At 35.7% G+C, this 17,712-nt stretch overlaps 1 protein-coding gene across 3 annotated transcripts in view; it reads right to left on the reverse strand.

Annotated features, from left to right (window-relative positions):
• LOC132707128 (cyclin-dependent kinase 14) overlaps positions 1-17,712 on the reverse strand; it is a 130,284-nt gene that overhangs the window by 102,949 nt on the left and 9,623 nt on the right. The window contains exon 1 of one of the 3 annotated variants that reach the window (XM_060678827.1): positions 5,922-6,220. The exons of the other annotated variants lie outside the window; for them this stretch is intronic. The gene's annotated coding sequence lies outside the window, so the exon portion shown is untranslated. Of the gene's footprint in view, positions 1-5,921; positions 6,221-17,712 lie in introns of those variants that run through there. 3 annotated transcript variants of the gene reach the window in all.

The following is a 17,712-nucleotide window of genomic DNA, read 5'->3' on the forward strand; positions in this document are numbered from 1 at the left end:
TAACCGATTGTATTTCGCAAGCGCGATCCACGCTGCCTAACGAGGAAGTCGTCCATTTGTTTATTGTAGGAAGTAATTTGAATGCTTGCGAGGTGAATCAATGTCGTCGCTACACTTGGATTAGACTTGGCGACCGAGCACGTCTGATTTGATTTTTCGATTCTCGAGATTCGAACACTGCACTATCCCGAAATGGGTGTCATTTTTATTTGTCGAGACGATAACGACGGAAAAGTAACGTCTAATGGATCAACTTCGGATGATAGAACTGTGCAAGCTGATTAGCAGTTAAATTTCGTTTTTACGCTCTTCCAATTAGTTAATTGGTTCCAATGTAACGCAAAGTATGGGATAATGGCAACCGTTTCGCTCTTGGTGGCCCGGATGAGATCGGATATCCCGCGGGAGCTGACGTCGACCTTTCCGTTGTTGTTGTTTCATTTCTATCAGACATTGAAGTACGGAATTTATATGCGGCTCTTTCGATGGTTCTTCAAACTGATTTTTTTTCTCTCCTAACCAATCTGCTGTAAAATTCGCGGTAATATTCCAGAAATATATCTTTCATTTTTCCATCATATAAGCTAGGATTGGGCCGGGTTTAGACCTAACATCAAACGAAACTCGACTAATCAAATTGAATGCAAAAAAAATATCAAGTTGGGTGAATTCCTCGACTGTTATTACATACTGAATCTATTAAAATGACAGTTTTCTCTCTGGTTTTAATTTCTGCCATAGTGTGGTTTCCATGCTTAACAACAAAATATATAAGGCAAACACAAAAAGCCAGAATGAGATTTATCTGGCTCAATATGAAATATAAACCAAAATTAGCCTTCACAGTAATATTTAGTAGATTCAGATAGCGAAATTTGGCCACTAGCTTGTAAGTCACTGCGACACAAAGTATCTATTGCTATAGGTAGTATTTACATTCAGTATTTTTCTCGCCTCTCATTAGGCTTTTAACCCGGCAGCGGTCTGAGTACACACACCATTAGCATAGCTTAGCAGATTTGATGTAAGTTTGTTCTAAGGTTCCATAAAATAATCTCCTTCAAAACGTATAAAACAATCTATAACACTTCCATTTCACAGAATAGCTATTTTTGCAAATTTTATAAACGGAGTGCTACCTATAAATTATTATGTAAATTGTTATGTGTTAGTATTGTTTTTTATTTTGTATAAAAATATATGTAATGTTATCAATAATTATGTTTGTATGTGTATATGTCGAGCGTTCAATCTATATTGATAACATTTTAATTGCCTGTAACTTTTTTTGTTTTTAGAGATATCAAGCCAAGTTTTTTTTCCAAGTGACGTATAAAAAAACACTATCGATTTTCTCATATATAAACCTACCATCATATTTGTTTTAATATCTTATTCCGATTACAATGATGTAACACACTTTATATTTTAGTTCACTCGTTTTTGACATATCGGCAAAAATAGGAAATTTTGATATAGTTCACTTCACATTATATAGTCCACTCAGTTTTGAAAGAATATAAATATAATACATTTAAAATTCGTAAAATTAAAAAACTAAATGCAGTGATTTTTTAAATAGGCATAATGAGAATAATATATTTTTTTAAAAAACATTTAACGGACTAATGAAAGTTCGTTCCCTACAAGAAAGGGTTGTAATAGACAAAATACGTGATACTGGTCTTTCATTAATTCTAGCCAAATACACGAAATAAAATCGCAGGGGTACTAATCAATTACTGTTTGATGCGGTGTCATAGATGGGCATATTTTGACTCCGATATTTGTAGCTCGAAAGTTAAATGCAGAGCATTATTTGCAACTCTTAGAGCACCAATATATAGAAGATTTACCCCTAAATATATCAGCGCCGATTATATGGGGGCAAGACGGTGCCCCCCTCACAATGTTGTGTAAGTTAAAAATTTTCTTAACATGGAATGTCCAAGGGGTTGGATAGGGAACGGCGGAACTATGGATTGACCAGCCAAGAGGCCCGACTTAACTTTAATGGATTTTTTTCTTTTGGGGACGCATAAAAAATCAAGTGCACAGAAGTCCTTGTAATAATGTCGTGGAACTTCGATCAATCAATCAATCAGTTAACAGATAATCAGGAAACGTAACTAAATGCAAGACATACAGTATACGACAAATGTATTCAGGAAAATGGTGGTCACATATTTAGAATAGTTAAAGAATTTTTTACTTTAGTGTTTTTTGTCATTTTTAGTATTATTGTTCTACTTTAATTTGTAAATTATTATTGAATTTTAAAAAATATGATGTAGGCTTATATGTCAGAAAAAAAAACTTGGCTACTAACCCTACATTTTCTCTTTCTGTTTACCTTGATATCTTTAAAAACAAAAAAGTTACGGCCAATTAATTAAAATGTTATCAAGATAAATTGAGCGCACTGTACAGATTTATGAATACGACCGATTCTATATTTTGTCAGAAAAATAAAGATGAATGTTAAATTGCCCCGCGATATTTCCAGATTGGATTACAAATTTCCGGTTTTTCCGGGCTACAGGGACGATGCTATCGACGAGCTACTTCTCTAAGGTTCAAGTTATGACACGCCCCGTATAAATATCGATTCGCCTCGAGGAACAACAAACAAAATATGCCGACCGCTGATAACGGCGCGATAACGCGCGATATCCAGAATGTGTGGAGGCGGGGGGTAGTAAGTTTGCCTCCCATTTGCTTTCTGTTTGGCATTTCTTCCCCCCGCGTCGCAACAATAATCGAAAGCGCTCTGTCTCACTCGCCTTTTCAACGTCTTACGAGATTAGAGATTTATATCGGCACAATAAATCATCAACGGCCGCTTGAACTTTGGGTTTTGGGCAAATATGGTCCGCGCATCGCGCCGTTAAGTAAGCGGACTTCGAGTGTCGGACCCCAAGCGAAGAACCACCCTCTGTTTCTTTCCTTATACAGATAAAGATTGATGGACGTGGAGAAAATGTATCTACCCACCAGTTAAATTGTGCGACCAAATATTTAAGTATATGCTACAAAATTTTTAATACCAGAATATTCAAAAGCAACCAATATACGAGGTGCGTTCAAAAAGTATCGCGAATTTTGTGTTTTTTCAAAAAATATTTATTTATTCATGAATATCTATTTTGTCCCCTTCAAAGTAATCCCCATGAGATATTATACACTTGTGCCAACGGTTTTTCCAAACTTCGAAGCACTTCAAAAAATCATTTTTTTTTTATCTTCTTCAGCTCCTCCTTCGATGCCGTCTTTATCTCGTCAAGAGAAGCGTAACGTCGTCCTTTCATGGGCCTCTTCAGTTTAGGGAACAAGAAAAAGTCACAGGGGGCCAGATCTGGGGAATACGGTGGCTGCGGCATCATTAGTGTGTTGTTTTTGGCCAAAAAGTCGCGCACAAGCAACGATGTGTGAGCAGGGGCGTTATCGTGGTGCAAAACTGTCAGCAAAACTTTCACATTCGACCGAACTTGGCGCGCTTTTTCCGGTCTTGGTTCGTGCGGCAGCTTCCATTGAGATGATTGAGCTTTGGTTTCCACGTCATAACCATAAACCCACGATTCGTCACCAGTTATGACCCTCTTTAGCAAATTTGGGTCGTCGCGGACAGAGTTTAACATCTCATTAGCAATGTTCATGCGATGCTGTTTTTGGTCACAATTGAGCAATTTTGGTACGAATTTCGCGGCGACCCGTCTCATGCCCAAATCATTGATGTTTAGATCCTCAGCAACTTCTCTAACGGTGATTCAACGATTGGCCAATACCATTTTCTCCACTTCATTAATTTTTTCGTCTGTTGTTGAAGTGCTCGGGCGTCCGGCACGATAAACGTTGCTTCGGTCCAAGGTAGCTTCTCCGTATGCCACAGTCAACATTCGGAATGCATCCGCGCACTTAATTTCGTTTTTCACACAAAATTTGATACAGATTCTTTGATCCATTTTTTTGAATAGGTAAAAATCGAAGACGATCCAAAACACGTGCAAGCAAAGCAGCTGTCAACAATTAAATGAACATTCAAAATGGCCGAGCTCGTCGACATAAATACCAATATAACGCCACAAAAAAAATCGAAATTCGAATATACGTAATTCGCGATACTTTTTGAACACACCTCGTATAATACGACCAAAAATATAGTGTATTTATTGCTTTGATTTTTAAGTATTTTACAGTACTTTAACCGCAGACTCTCGCAGGACCGTGGACAAAACCCATCCCAACAGATGTTTATTTTGCTTATGTAGGGCTCGACTGAGATGAACCGTAACGAATATTTGTAGAAATTTGAGATTTGAACGTAAATGGGCCGTTTTAAATTTGATTAAGCATTGATGCTGCGGGGTATTTTAAAGTAGAAGCGTCTATTTTATCAGCAAGAGATATGTATCGTCCCTAAGAGTTTAATCCAAATTGCAATATGTTCGTATATATTAAGGAGGTATTTGACTGTGCTCCTTCCAGTAAGTACGTATTTATGTACCTGATTCTCGAGCTTTGACCCTGCGAGGCTGTTTTCACTGGATAGTTCGAAGGGTAAGGGTAAGTATCTGTACTCTTACTTATCTTACAGGTTTTGTGTGCCTGCCGATTAACATTCTTCTTCTTGTATTTTTGTATCTTTTACATAGTTCTTCGATTTGTAAACAACAACAGTCTTTTTTAAGACTATAGGTAATACATCAGGTAAGAATACAGATAAATATTTATTAGAATCTTACAGTTAAACATTTTTTGAAGGTTCCTGTTTTTTTAACATTTTAAATTGTGGAGACCGTGGAATGAAGCAGATGTTCGAAGTGGAGATGGTAGTCGAACCTGATAACAATTTGGAAGACGAACTACCTCAGCAAATAAAAAAAAGAATCCATTTGTCTTCGGATGCTAAACAAATTGTTTTGAATGTTTTCAATTTTATAAGAAATTCGGAAGGGGAAGTAGGAGCAGCAATAAAAACAAGTGACCTAGAACCTAATAAATTGTTACTTTGTACTAACTTTTTTCTGTAGATGTTTCAAGAATTGCACGATGAAAAATATTGAAAACATACTTATAGCAAGCTTGTTGGTATGGGTAGATAAATTCCTAGGAAATACCTAGGAATTCCATGGTTTTCGAGTAAGGATCTGCTCAGCGGGGTGTTCTATAATAAACAGTAGGCAATGTTAATCACGGGGTCGGTTGTAAAAGCACTATATTTCTGGTGGAAGTATACCACTGTTTTTTCCAAAGTATCAGCAGTACGTCGTCAAATAATGTTTGACAAAGTTCGCAATGGAAAATGTATTGCAGGTACTCGAAATGCCTTGAAAAAAATAATATAGTGAAAAATCTGAAATGTGATGATAAAATCTGGCCAAGACCAAACTTATGAATCATGTTTCCATGTCAATGTGTTTAAGTAGCTTACACCTTTTCCCTATGTTAAGGACTTAATGTGTTGCTAAATTACATCACTACATGGAATTTAAAAAAGGATTTATTAATAAATCAGTTGTAGATGCATTGAGTAAACAAAAAAGAAAGAAATAAACTAGACGCTAGCTAGTTCTAGTAAACAAAATATTTACTATTTTCGAAACTTAACGCGTACCGGCAACGCCGCCTGCGCTTTGTCTTTATTAACGGCAATCTTATTTCGCAGTAGTTATCGTTCAACTTTATAGGTTATGAAAGGATGATGATAATGAAGTAAGCCTTGTTGGTAAGAAACCTAGCCATTCCTTTTGTTACCACCATTCGCGTTGACTATTATTCGTGGGACCTAACTTCTAACATAACCACGATATCTACAATGGAATGCCAACGCCTGAAAACGCACGTCCGCTACGTAACAGGCCAAGAAAACACCAACAAGAAAACGGACGTTATCGATGAAACGATCCCGATCCATCACTCACCTTTGAACACCAGCTTGAAGTACCGCTTACGCGGACAACGACCACGACAAATTCGCGCACTTCGCACAAAATTCTGGGCGAGCTTGTCAGCGAACCCTAGCAACACCAACGGCCTTCACGTATAGTCAACAGGACGTTTTACTTTCAAAAGACCGGACAATACTGTGGCGCGGTCCGACCGAAACGATACACGACAATTGACTGAATGAACGCCAAAGCGACGGCGGGGGCACCAAATTCCTCCACTCCCTGCGGCTGCCTGGCGACGATGACGATGTGTGTCAGCGTTTCGCAGCACCAAGGAGGGGTAGTTAGTCTGTGTCGATCGCGTGCGGCTCGTCGGGTGCGAATGCGAGTCGCGGTATGCCGACGCCGCTCAGAGGACAAGCGCCGCGACGCACGGAGGCGGGGATTAGAGCGAAACGCGTAGAGACGCGTTCTGGCAGTGAAAAACTGGAACCGGCGGCTAACCATAGATACAGTTCGCCGAACGATATACCGTTTTTAGGACATAATCCGGTATATAACATTGGGAAATTTTTATGAAGGTCTAACCGCGCTAGAGTTTCTCTCAGAACCGTTGCTTCGGTACTTCGTGCATGCAAATGCTGAAAACTGACGGAAAATATTTTAAAGTCATTATGTGAAACCCTCAAACTGGAAATCAATTTAAGCTTTCTAATGTGTTTTTAATATAGGAGATCAACCTATCTAATGGGAAAATTCAACTTGAAAACGAGCTACTTCAAGTAGAAACTGTTTTCGGAAGATTTATAAGAAGCACACTAATTTTAAAAAGGATGTTGGTTTTATTCATATTATTCGGGATCATACAAGAATTACCAGGCTTGAATGATTGATCTCATATTTTCAAACGACTATGATTTAGTTGAAGCATCACGCGATTTCCCACATATCTCTGACCACATGATCATTGGATGTTATCTAGAAACCAGTCCGTCAAAAGAAAAACCTCAAGTAAATTTCAGACGCCAGATTAATCAAGAAAATATGAATAAAATAATTTGAGAATTGTATGGTATGCAATGGAATTATAATGCTGCTGATGTTAATGTGATATACGCAGCTTTTATAACTAACATAAACCAGGTTGTATAAAAGATAGTACCAATAGTACAAAAGGCACGAGATATCCCTTATAAAAAGTATCAGACCAAAAGGAATACATTTGTGAGTATTTTAAGGAGCGAGAAGTCAGAAATGCAAGCAACTTTGATCTTAAATTTGAGGATTTGGGTAATATAGCAAAAAGCATTCTTGACATTCTTGACATTGCTTCAAGTATTCGAAATATACAAACCAAATTAATTAGTACAGAAAATCTTAAGGGATTCACACGCTCTCAAACGCTAAATATAAATGAACTAAGAAGTATTGTAATGAAATTGAAAAATAAATCAACAGATGATAACATATGCCATGTAAACTTTTTGAAAAATACTTTTTGTGCAATCGGATATCCAAGACAGGAAAAATTCCCGAAGGGATCGAGACAAGCGTCATTATATTATTATATAAACCTGGGGAATACCCGCCAATTAATTTATTATAGGTTATAGACAAAGTTTTAGAAACAACTGTGTGTAAGCAGCTGCATAGTTTCCTAAAAAAAGGACAGTCTGAGTTCGGGGAGAAACACTCGTGTGAATCGTCTTTACAATATGTATGCTCGAAATGAAAGTCTGACATTCATGACGGTAATATAGTTTTAACTGTGTTCATTGATCTTCAAAGAGTCTTTGAGACCATTGATAGAGGACGACTGATGGATACACTGTTTGCATATGGGATAAGAGGGAATGTGCTTGTGTGGATAGTTGATTATCTATGTGACAGTCCATATAAGAAGGATTAATAACGTGGTTTCTGACAAGTTAGAAAACAATATAGGGCAGTGTATTAGGACCTTTGCTTTTTATTCTATATGTGAACGATTTAGACAAAATTTTGAGAAATTCTTTTGTCAACCTTTTCGAGAATGACACTTTGCTATCAATTTCTGGCAAAATTACTTAGAAGTGATAGAAAATATTAACTCGGAATTAAAGTTATTTAGTGACTGATTGTGCGTAAATAAATTTAAATAAAACAGTATTTGGGAGTAAACAAAATTGTAACTTATATTTTAAGATTTATATTGATAATATGTTAATAGGAAATGTTTCACAAATGAAGTATCTTGGAGTAGTTCTAGATTCTCAACTAATTTCACAAGATGTAGATTATCTTTGTAAAAAAATTAGAAAAAAGGTTTCTTGCGTAGACTTTTGCCTGAGATTAGCCACTGGAGCAGATGTCTTGCGATTATCAGTCCTCATTTTTGGTATTGTAATTCCCTTTTGATTTCTTGTAGAAACAGAGATATTCATAGAATACAAATGCTACAAAATAAAGCCATGCGGGCTATTCCGGGTTGTACACGTTACACTCCCATTCGGATAATGCTTGGGTCTTTAGGGTGGTTGTCGGTGTCTCAGAGTATTGAGTTCTCTAATGTTTCGCTGATATATAAAATAACATATTATGCAGCAAGTGCGGTAAACGGCATTTGACTCACGAGTCTATTTGACACGAGCGGAGCGCAGCGGAGCGAGTTTTTAATAAACGATTGCATACTATACTTTTTCTACGACCGTTTGTTTTTGGATACATTTTCGCAAAACAACACGAATACATGACCGTCAGAATTGACAAACGTCAAAATTCAAAGCTTGGGAAATATCTCCGAAAACATCCGTGCGGTAAAATTCCGGAAGTGTCCGAAATGGCAAGGATTCGCGGGAAACGAAACTGACGTGATAAAGTGACGCTTCCCGCACGCTAGATTGGTGAGTAATTAGGTATTTTACCGAAGGGAGTATAAAAAATAAATTACTTCCTTCCTACTTTGTTCTACAGTTTGTTAAAACTGTACAAATGCAAAAAAGCCTCTTTAGTGATGGGCTTCGATTGTTCAATGTTTTGCCGACAGACACCAAAAATTTACCGAATGTAAAAAGCTTCCAAAAAATGGGAAAATGTTCTTATATTAATATTAATATTAATGTGAATTACCTTTTGCTTTTATATAATATGTAGTATATTATGCAACAAGCGCACACGAGCGGAGCGAATGTTTAATAAACGAGTGATTTAAAAAGTTTACCGAACGTGTTGCATACTACACTTTTTCTACGACCGTTAGTTTTTGGGAACGTGTTCGCAAAACAAGACGAATACATTCACTGACATGACTGTCAGACTTAACAAACGTCAAAATTTAAAGCGTGGGAAAATCCCGGAAATGTCCGAAGCGGCTCGGATCCGTGAGAAACGAAACTATCGTGGTAAACTGACGCTTCCCGCACGTTAGATCGGTGTGTAATTCGGTATTTTACAGACGCATATTAAGTGCGGTAAACGGCATTTGACTCACGAGTTTTTAATAAACGAGTGAATTAAAAGTTTAACGAACGTGTTGCGTACTATACTTTTTCTACGACCGTTTGTTTTTGGATACATTTTTGCAAAACAACACTAATACATTCACTGACATGACCGTCAGAATTGACACGCGTCAAAATTCAAAGCGTGGGAAATATCTCAGAAAACATCCGATAGCTCCCAAATCCCGGAAATGTCCGAAGTGACTCGGATCCGTGGGAAACTGACGCTTCCCGCATGTTAGATCGGTGTGTAATTAGGCATTTTACAGACGGGAGTAGAAAAACGTATTTTTGGCAAGCACTTATTAGTGTTTTGAAACTTAAGATGATTGTATTTTACATGAAAAAAATAACGGGTTTCTTATTAACAATTGTATATACCTGCTTAAGATTTTATTTCTATAAATAGAAACGGGGGGGGGGGCAACTGCAACCAATCATCATCAGATGCCACGAAGTGATCCAAATCGTTGATGTGTTAGTATACATATATTCCGATCAAACCAATCGCATAGCCATGTGATAACGGAGGTCAATAACCTTGATTGGGTACAGTTTTAGTTAATATTCCGATGCGAAAGTGTTTTGTGTGCAAACGGCTTTCATCTTTTAAGTCGATATCTCGGTATACTTATTCATTTTGATGTTTTCTGCGACGTGATAATATATTATCTACGGCATTCTTGGAATTTTTCGATAACGCCGGAGCTATTCGATGATAAACGCTGAGACGGCAAAGAGGTAAACACCGAATTCTTGTACAGTGCGTTCGCAAATAAACGGTTTTGACCTAATGACGACATTAAAAAGCGGGTCTACCTGTACTATCCCTGGTAGGGAAGGGGCTCCAATGATCATGTAAAAAGATAATAAGTAGGTCGAAGGGTAATTATTTTTAAAAATTTGAATTTTTGTATCTCGATGCCAACAAAATTGTGCTGCTCCAAATATTTATATGTCATTTAACTAAGATGACTTCTGTGAAAAGAATGATATCAAATCTCTTTAAAGAAAGAAATAAGCATAGATATCTCGGTACCGGTCCCGGCAAGTGAGTTTTCAAGCAATGGACAAAGGAAGTTCGAAAAGCCAGTTTTGACCAGAATCAATCCTTGTCTACCTTTACAGAAACATTTGTAAACAATGGTTCCAACGATTGGCTTCTACCTAACATTCCAGAATAGCGTTACATAACGGATAATGCCACTCAAAAGAAATTATGAAATCATTCAGCATAAAAAAATATGTTAGCAGAATGTTTACCATATACAAAATTATTCTCTGTGCTAGTGTTGTAGATTTAATAAAAAGATGTGTTAACACCCGGACATTTGGAACAATCCAATTATATTGCTAAAAAAGTAGGCACAAGTAATATTTTAACTTGTAACCTTAAAACAAAATTATTTTCTTTCTATAGTCCGACATCTTTTTAAATTGCTCATTTATAGCAAATTTATTGCAATGTTCTTATCTGCACAATAGGATCGCCACAGGTAGTTGCTGCATTCAATAAGTCAAAACCGAAGGGACTATATCAAGAAATTATACCGATAGACCTACAATCTTTATCTTATAATATGACAAACAAGAGGCAGAGAGAAATAACAAAATAAAATTTCTCTTTATTATACCTACAATGGCATATTCATTATATCCTTGACGTTTTACGTCATAGCAAAATATTTATAGCAAATACCGTAACGGTATAAGATAACTAAATTACAAAAGATTATTTCTTTTTATCTAAGGAACTGTCATCATTTCCTGGTATAACAACTAAAGGGCCCGATGTTATCATATCATGTTGTCATCGCATTTTTTCTATTCGTCTCATGACGCACTACTTAATTTTACTCTCTTAATTTGGACGTCATGTTTTGCTATAGCTGAAAACTTGTTTCACTTCGATTCGTATAAATTCCGTGGAATTTATATAGCAAGAGGCAAACACCTTTTATATCGTATTTAACCAAGTAACCAGATTATATTTTCCGCATTCTCATCCATATTTCAAATGCTTGTAAGCCGGTTAACAATGTCTATAATTTGATATAATTTTATTATAGAGGCTAATCCCAAAGCTTAAAATTGTACAAGGCGGAGCCTTTGATCGCTGATGTTCACCAAACGAAAGCAAAATCAGATTTGGAGTAAAACGATTTTTCTTAAGGGCTACAGCTGACCTGTGAAATGGCGCCTAAGAGTCGGAGTCGGAAGTCAGCGCTGAGATTTTTTCAAAGCGTTATAAAATATAAATTGACTTTCAGTTTCTTTAGTCAGTGTTGATCGATGTAGTTTTACCGCAGACGTCCAATTAAAACAGACATAAATAAGCCTAGATATGAATGGTTGCTATAGTAACCACCTAAGGTGGGAGCAAACAATTCACGAGAGGGGCAACGGATCATTGGCGTGTGAGTTTGCAATGTAACAATATTGAAACTTCCATAATTATATATAAATAGTTAAATTAAATAAAATTTGACATAATTTTCGAGATAGTGGAAATCACACCCACCACAAGAAAATAATCCGGCTATGGAATACGCCTGCAATTTGTTTACATGAAATTTCGGAATTCAAACCGTTCTTTTCAAACTTTACAGTTTTGCGGCATTGTCCCTGTCAGTCTTTGTGACCGCAGTGTTCAAGAACACGTTTTCAATTTCAAAAAGTCGCTTTTTTACCAAACAGCACACAATACACAAGTGAAATCGATTTTGAAAACTCCGACATTTTGTTAACGAGCATAGATTTAAATTTCTATTTTACTCATCCTTTTTCATACATCAAAATATTATTATATATTTATTTATATTTTACAGGCCATTCAACAGGCAGACGCAGCCACCCAATGAACAAATGGCACAATATACTATTTAACAAAATCGGGAAAGTGAGCAATAGATTTCTTATCTCTACAATGAAAGCAAAGTTTTGATTTAAAAAAATTATAACTACCAGCTAAAGAACTTTATTATTATATTAAATCGCTCAACAGAAAAGCTTAAGTAATTGATACAAAAAGAAGAATCCACAAGATTATTTACAATTTTGTAAAGAAAAGCAACATCAATTTTAAGTTTTCTTCCTACGAGCAAAAGCGTAGATCTCTGTTGTATCTGAAGTTTCAGTTGTTACATGGTTTTTCTTTGTATGCTTTCTATTCTATATTACTATAAATAGGATTCCAAACTGGGGATGAGTACTCTAGTATAGACCTTATCATATTATAACACGATTATTATTGACGGTTGAACTCTTTGGTAGTTCTCAAAATGAAGCAAAGATTTCTCAAACATTTTTTGACAACGGTTTCGATATGAGGTTAGCTGTGAGTCAAGAACAATTCCTTTTATCAAAATAAATAAGAACTAAAAGTTCAGATTGTCACGAAATTATATATTATGACATGACAATTGTTTCGACAACAGCGTGTCTTTATCAAATGTAATATTTACAAACTACCTGCTACTATATATACCGAAAAATGACCATAAAACCTTAATTAATGTTGATGTGAGAATTTAAGTTCAATAAAGAAGAGGTATTTAAATCTAATTGATCGTTAAGCAATACATTTGAATGTCTCATTTTGTTAATCTCCATGGCTTCCAATAAATTTAATTTTCTACTTTTTGTGGCTGTATGCAAAATATCAAAATTGTCGTCAAAAATGTGTTTTTCTGTGTTTAAGTGTGTAGCAAATTATCCATAAAAATCTCGGCTAACAAAGGACTAAAAACAATTACATACATAGGAGAACCTAGTGAAAAAGTTTCAAAACATTTGTCAAAATGTGGTTTAAAAATAGCTTTCAGAACTAACAACACAATAGGAAAATATTAAAAAAACAATAAAACGAAATGTCCAAAATCCCGAAAATCAGGTGTCTACAGGTTGAAATGCGGATCTTGTCCTAAAATTTATATTGGACAAACAGGTAGATCCTTCAAGAAACGCATGAACGAACATAAACCAGCGTTTAAAAACAATAGTTTAGATTCTAATTATGCTACACACTTAAACACAGAAAAATACATTTTTGACGACAATTTTGATATTTTGCATACAGCCACAAAAAGTAGAAAATTAAATTTATTGGAAGCCATGGAGATTAACAAAATGAGACATTCAAATGTTTCAATTCGATTTAAATACCTCTCCTTTATTGAACTTAAATTCTCACAACAACATTAATTAACGTTTTATGGTTATTTTTCGGTATATATAGTAGCAGGTAGTTTGTAAATATTACATTTGATAAAGACACGGTGTTGTGACATAACAATTGTTATGTCATAATATATAATTTCGTGAAAATCTGAACCTTTAATTCTTATTTATTTTGATAAATGGATTTTCATCAAGTAAAAGCCACCTCAGTTCAAAGTCTTTTACTTGCTTAACTCTTTTTAACTATATAAACTATAACTACATAAAGCATTAAATTAATATCTATAAAATCTTTTTTTTTCTTGCAAATATTTGAATTTACAAATTTAACAAGATTTAAGAATAATATGTGGTTTCTGCACTAATCAGCAAATCTGTCAAGATCGCTCTGAAACTCTAATACATCAATATAAACGAATCTCTTTTTTACTTTTAAATCATCGGCAAAAGCAGCATAAACTGAAACCGGAAAACAAAGGCCAACATCGAAAACAAAAATATTAAAGAGTAAAAGGGCCAGATGAGATCCCTGGGGGACACCCGAGGCAACATTTCCACAGCGAGATTTTTTACCATTGACAACAACACACTGAGTTCGTTCTGTAATATAGCATGCACGACGAAATTTCCGAGTTTTATCCTCAGAGTTGGATGATGTACTTTATCAAAAGTCTTGGAAAAATCGGTATACACAGCGGCGCACGTCTCAAAACCATTATGCATGGAAAAATTGATGTCATGTTGATTTGGATCTATGTCATTCTTTAGCAGAAAAACCAAATATACCTTAACATAAGAGAGAGATGGGACGATAATTAGTGGCGTCTGTAGAATCACCAGAATTTAAGATAGGGACTATCTGGACAACTTTCCGGCCTTTTGGAAATGGCCCTTGACCTAGACATTTATTTTTATTCGACAAATTTTTGAGAAATTGTGCCGGTATACCGTCCGGCCCTTGGCCCTTTTTAGGATCGAATCTTTTGTTAATAGAATTTTAAGAAAATCCAGATATGACGATACTCCTGCTCATAGGAATTGGTGAAATATAGGACGGGGTATCCCTAAATTCAAACACACTACTAAAGTAGTCACAAAAAAAATGAGACATATTTTTTGAGAATCACTTGCCGTAGCACCATTGTAAATTATTTTATCAGGCAGTTATTTTGTATTTTTTTTATTACTAATATTAAATAGATAATAATAATAATAATAAAAAGAAATGTATTCGTTTTCAGGTTCCCTTCGATTTTTGCAGTATATTTTTTATAGTCAGTTATTTTACTTGTCTTAAAATCTTTTCTTAGTTTCGAAAATAAATAATCCTCAGCTTATACTTTTTCCACTCTTGTCTTGCTTTCTTTTTTCCGTTACGAGTGAACCAAATCGGAAACTAATTCCTGTTTATAGTTTTAGTTGGTACAAATTAATTTAAGACATCATATATATAACCATGTAATACAGCCACATCCTGCTCGATTAGATCCGATTTCAATACACTTGTGTGAAAGGTATTTCGGTAAAAACGGCGATGTTCGACACTGGCAACATTGTCTCAGCCCATCACGTTAAAAAGATTCGACATATTAAGGCGAAAAAATGGCAAACAAACGCGCCGGCACGCCACCAAGATGGCGGGATTCGCGTCCTCGCACGCCGCGACACCCACGACCGGTTTTGTCTGGCAATAAAAACCGGCCGGCCTCCGCGCGTAAAATTTAACTATAAAATTATTTACGACATCCTCCCGATAAAAACGATATTCGACCGACGTTCTCCCCTACGCGCGACATGTGTTGCGGGTGCCGCCGCCGCCGCCCCTTTGAGGGGGGTCGTAAATTTTTAAACGGCAATCTATAAATAAATTCCAGACCGGATCCGTTTACGGGACAGATGCGGCGCTCGCGCGAAAGAGAAGAGATTTTCGTTCGAAAACAATGGGGACCGAGACAAATTTTCCTTTTTTGAACCGCAGCCGAAGCATCCGCCACCAGGTCAAATTCGGTCTCGGTCCTTTCTTTATTTACTTTCGTCGGCCCCAGGTACCGGGGTTGTTTTTCGAAATATTAAGAGGCAAAATTCCAAGCTTGCACATTATAGCAAAAACACGCTTAGATCGCACAGGGTGTTTTTTTAAATAATAAAAATTGAAAGTTTATAGCAATGTTGATCCGGATTCGCTTTATTTTTGATATACAGAGTGTTCGGAAACCTGGAGGAAAACAAAAATTTCCGAGTTATAGCTTGTCAATTTTTTTTTTTTAATTTTATTTTTAACGCAGTTTGCTTAATTCTCAACGGACTAAGCTGGTATTTTACACACCGTCCTGATCTAGTAAAAGTTACAAAATAAAAGTGTTTCAGAAATCTGTCACTAGAGGGCACTTTTCCTAGAACATTTTTTTTATTTTCCCTGCATTTTATTTATTTAAACTGGTATTGGAAAATAGAATAGATTGCCTTAAGTAGAATCACAAATCCTCAAAAATTGTTACACTTGTTTTAAGTCGATAAGTGTTATCGTTTAGCCACAAATCGACTTTTTTATTCTCGACCCGAACACCCCGCACTTCTAATTTACAGAAAGGTGATAGGCGTGCACTAAATTTTTTTAAAACGGTATGCTAAAAATTAAAAAAGTGAAAAAATGGCATAAGTCGATGCAATAGAATGTTTAATTTAAGTAACATTTTCGAAAATAAAAAGTTATTAATAATAATCGGGAATTAAACAGTATACAACGCTAATTACAATTCATTGGCAAAATGGCCACCGTTCATTTCTAAACATTTTCCTATACATTTTAAAAATTGAAGTCGAATACGAAAAAATACACTAATTATTTCGCAAGCGTTTATTATTTTTTGTCTCAGATCATTGCTATATATTATAGGTGTTTCATACACTAAAGACTAAGTGCCCCCATAAAAGAAGTCCATCCGATTAAGGTCAGGTGAGTGACGCGGCCAAGCTAGAGTTCCATCGATGTTCAAATGCCTGATTTAAATATCCTCGAACTAGCCAACGTAAATAGCGTGGAGCGCCATCTTGCATTAACCACATGTTTTGTCTCCACTGCAAGGGTACCTCTTCCAGCAAAAGTGGTAGTTCCTCTTGGAGAAATTGCAAATACATTTCCCCATTATGCGACGTCGTATAAGATTATCCCTGCCCATACATTTAAAGAAAATCAGCGCTGATGTTTTACTTCAATTTTTGCATGTGCGTTTTCAATGTTCCACAAAATTGATTGCATAAAACTACTCTCAATTGCTCATCACCCTCATACAGTGCTTCAACCCTTTGAACTTGAAAGGGCCGAAGATCATTTTCATGCAAAACTTCCCAAACTGTAGAGCAAGTGATTCATTCCTGACCAGCAAGTTTTCTCGTACTGGTTGACGGGTCAGCCTCCACATTTTGAAATATTCTTTCTTGTCTTGCAGCTGTTCTTTTATACCTTGGTCTGCCTTTATTCATATTATCAGGTTTGAATGATTTGATTTGAATGATCCTCAGTATTTGAATATTCCTGATGGACCATATCACAGTAGCAGTTGGATAATAAGCTCTTTTAATAGAAACTAATTTTTAACGGATTCTGACAATGACTTTTTCAAATTTTATTAAGTACTGTTATGTAAAATTACATTTACAGGCAAAATTCGAGACAAGAATATAAAATCGGTTTGTGGATTTTTGGATAACACTTATCGACTTCAAACCAGAGTAACAACTTCTAAATAAATAAGTCTAAATATATAAAATACAGGAAAAATAAAAAAATGTTCTTGGTAAAATGCCCTCTAGTGACAGATTTTTGAAACACTTTTGTTGATGACTTTTACTAAAAATAAAATTAAAAAAAAAGAATTTTGACAAGCTATAACTAGGAAAATATTTCGATTTCGCATTTTTGTTATATGACTTACTACCATTATTTTACCACGTTGAACCTTTCCTCCAAGTTTCCGAATACACTGTAGAGGTCCACAATGCATAGACACTTTTTTATTCGGGTGAAAATTATTTTTTAATTTTCAACACAAACCTCAAAGCTATTGCAGGTCTACATCGATAGAAAAATTACGCCCTTATGAAATACCCGAGGGGCAAATTACGATTCAAAATTGGTGTTAAGATTTTACAGATTTCACACAAAA

This window comes from Cylas formicarius, unplaced genomic scaffold (assembly GCF_029955315.1).
Source record: "Cylas formicarius isolate icCylForm1 unplaced genomic scaffold, icCylForm1.1 PGA_scaffold_9__14_contigs__length_23061073, whole genome shotgun sequence".
NCBI lineage: Eukaryota > Metazoa > Arthropoda > Insecta > Coleoptera > Brentidae > Cylas > Cylas formicarius.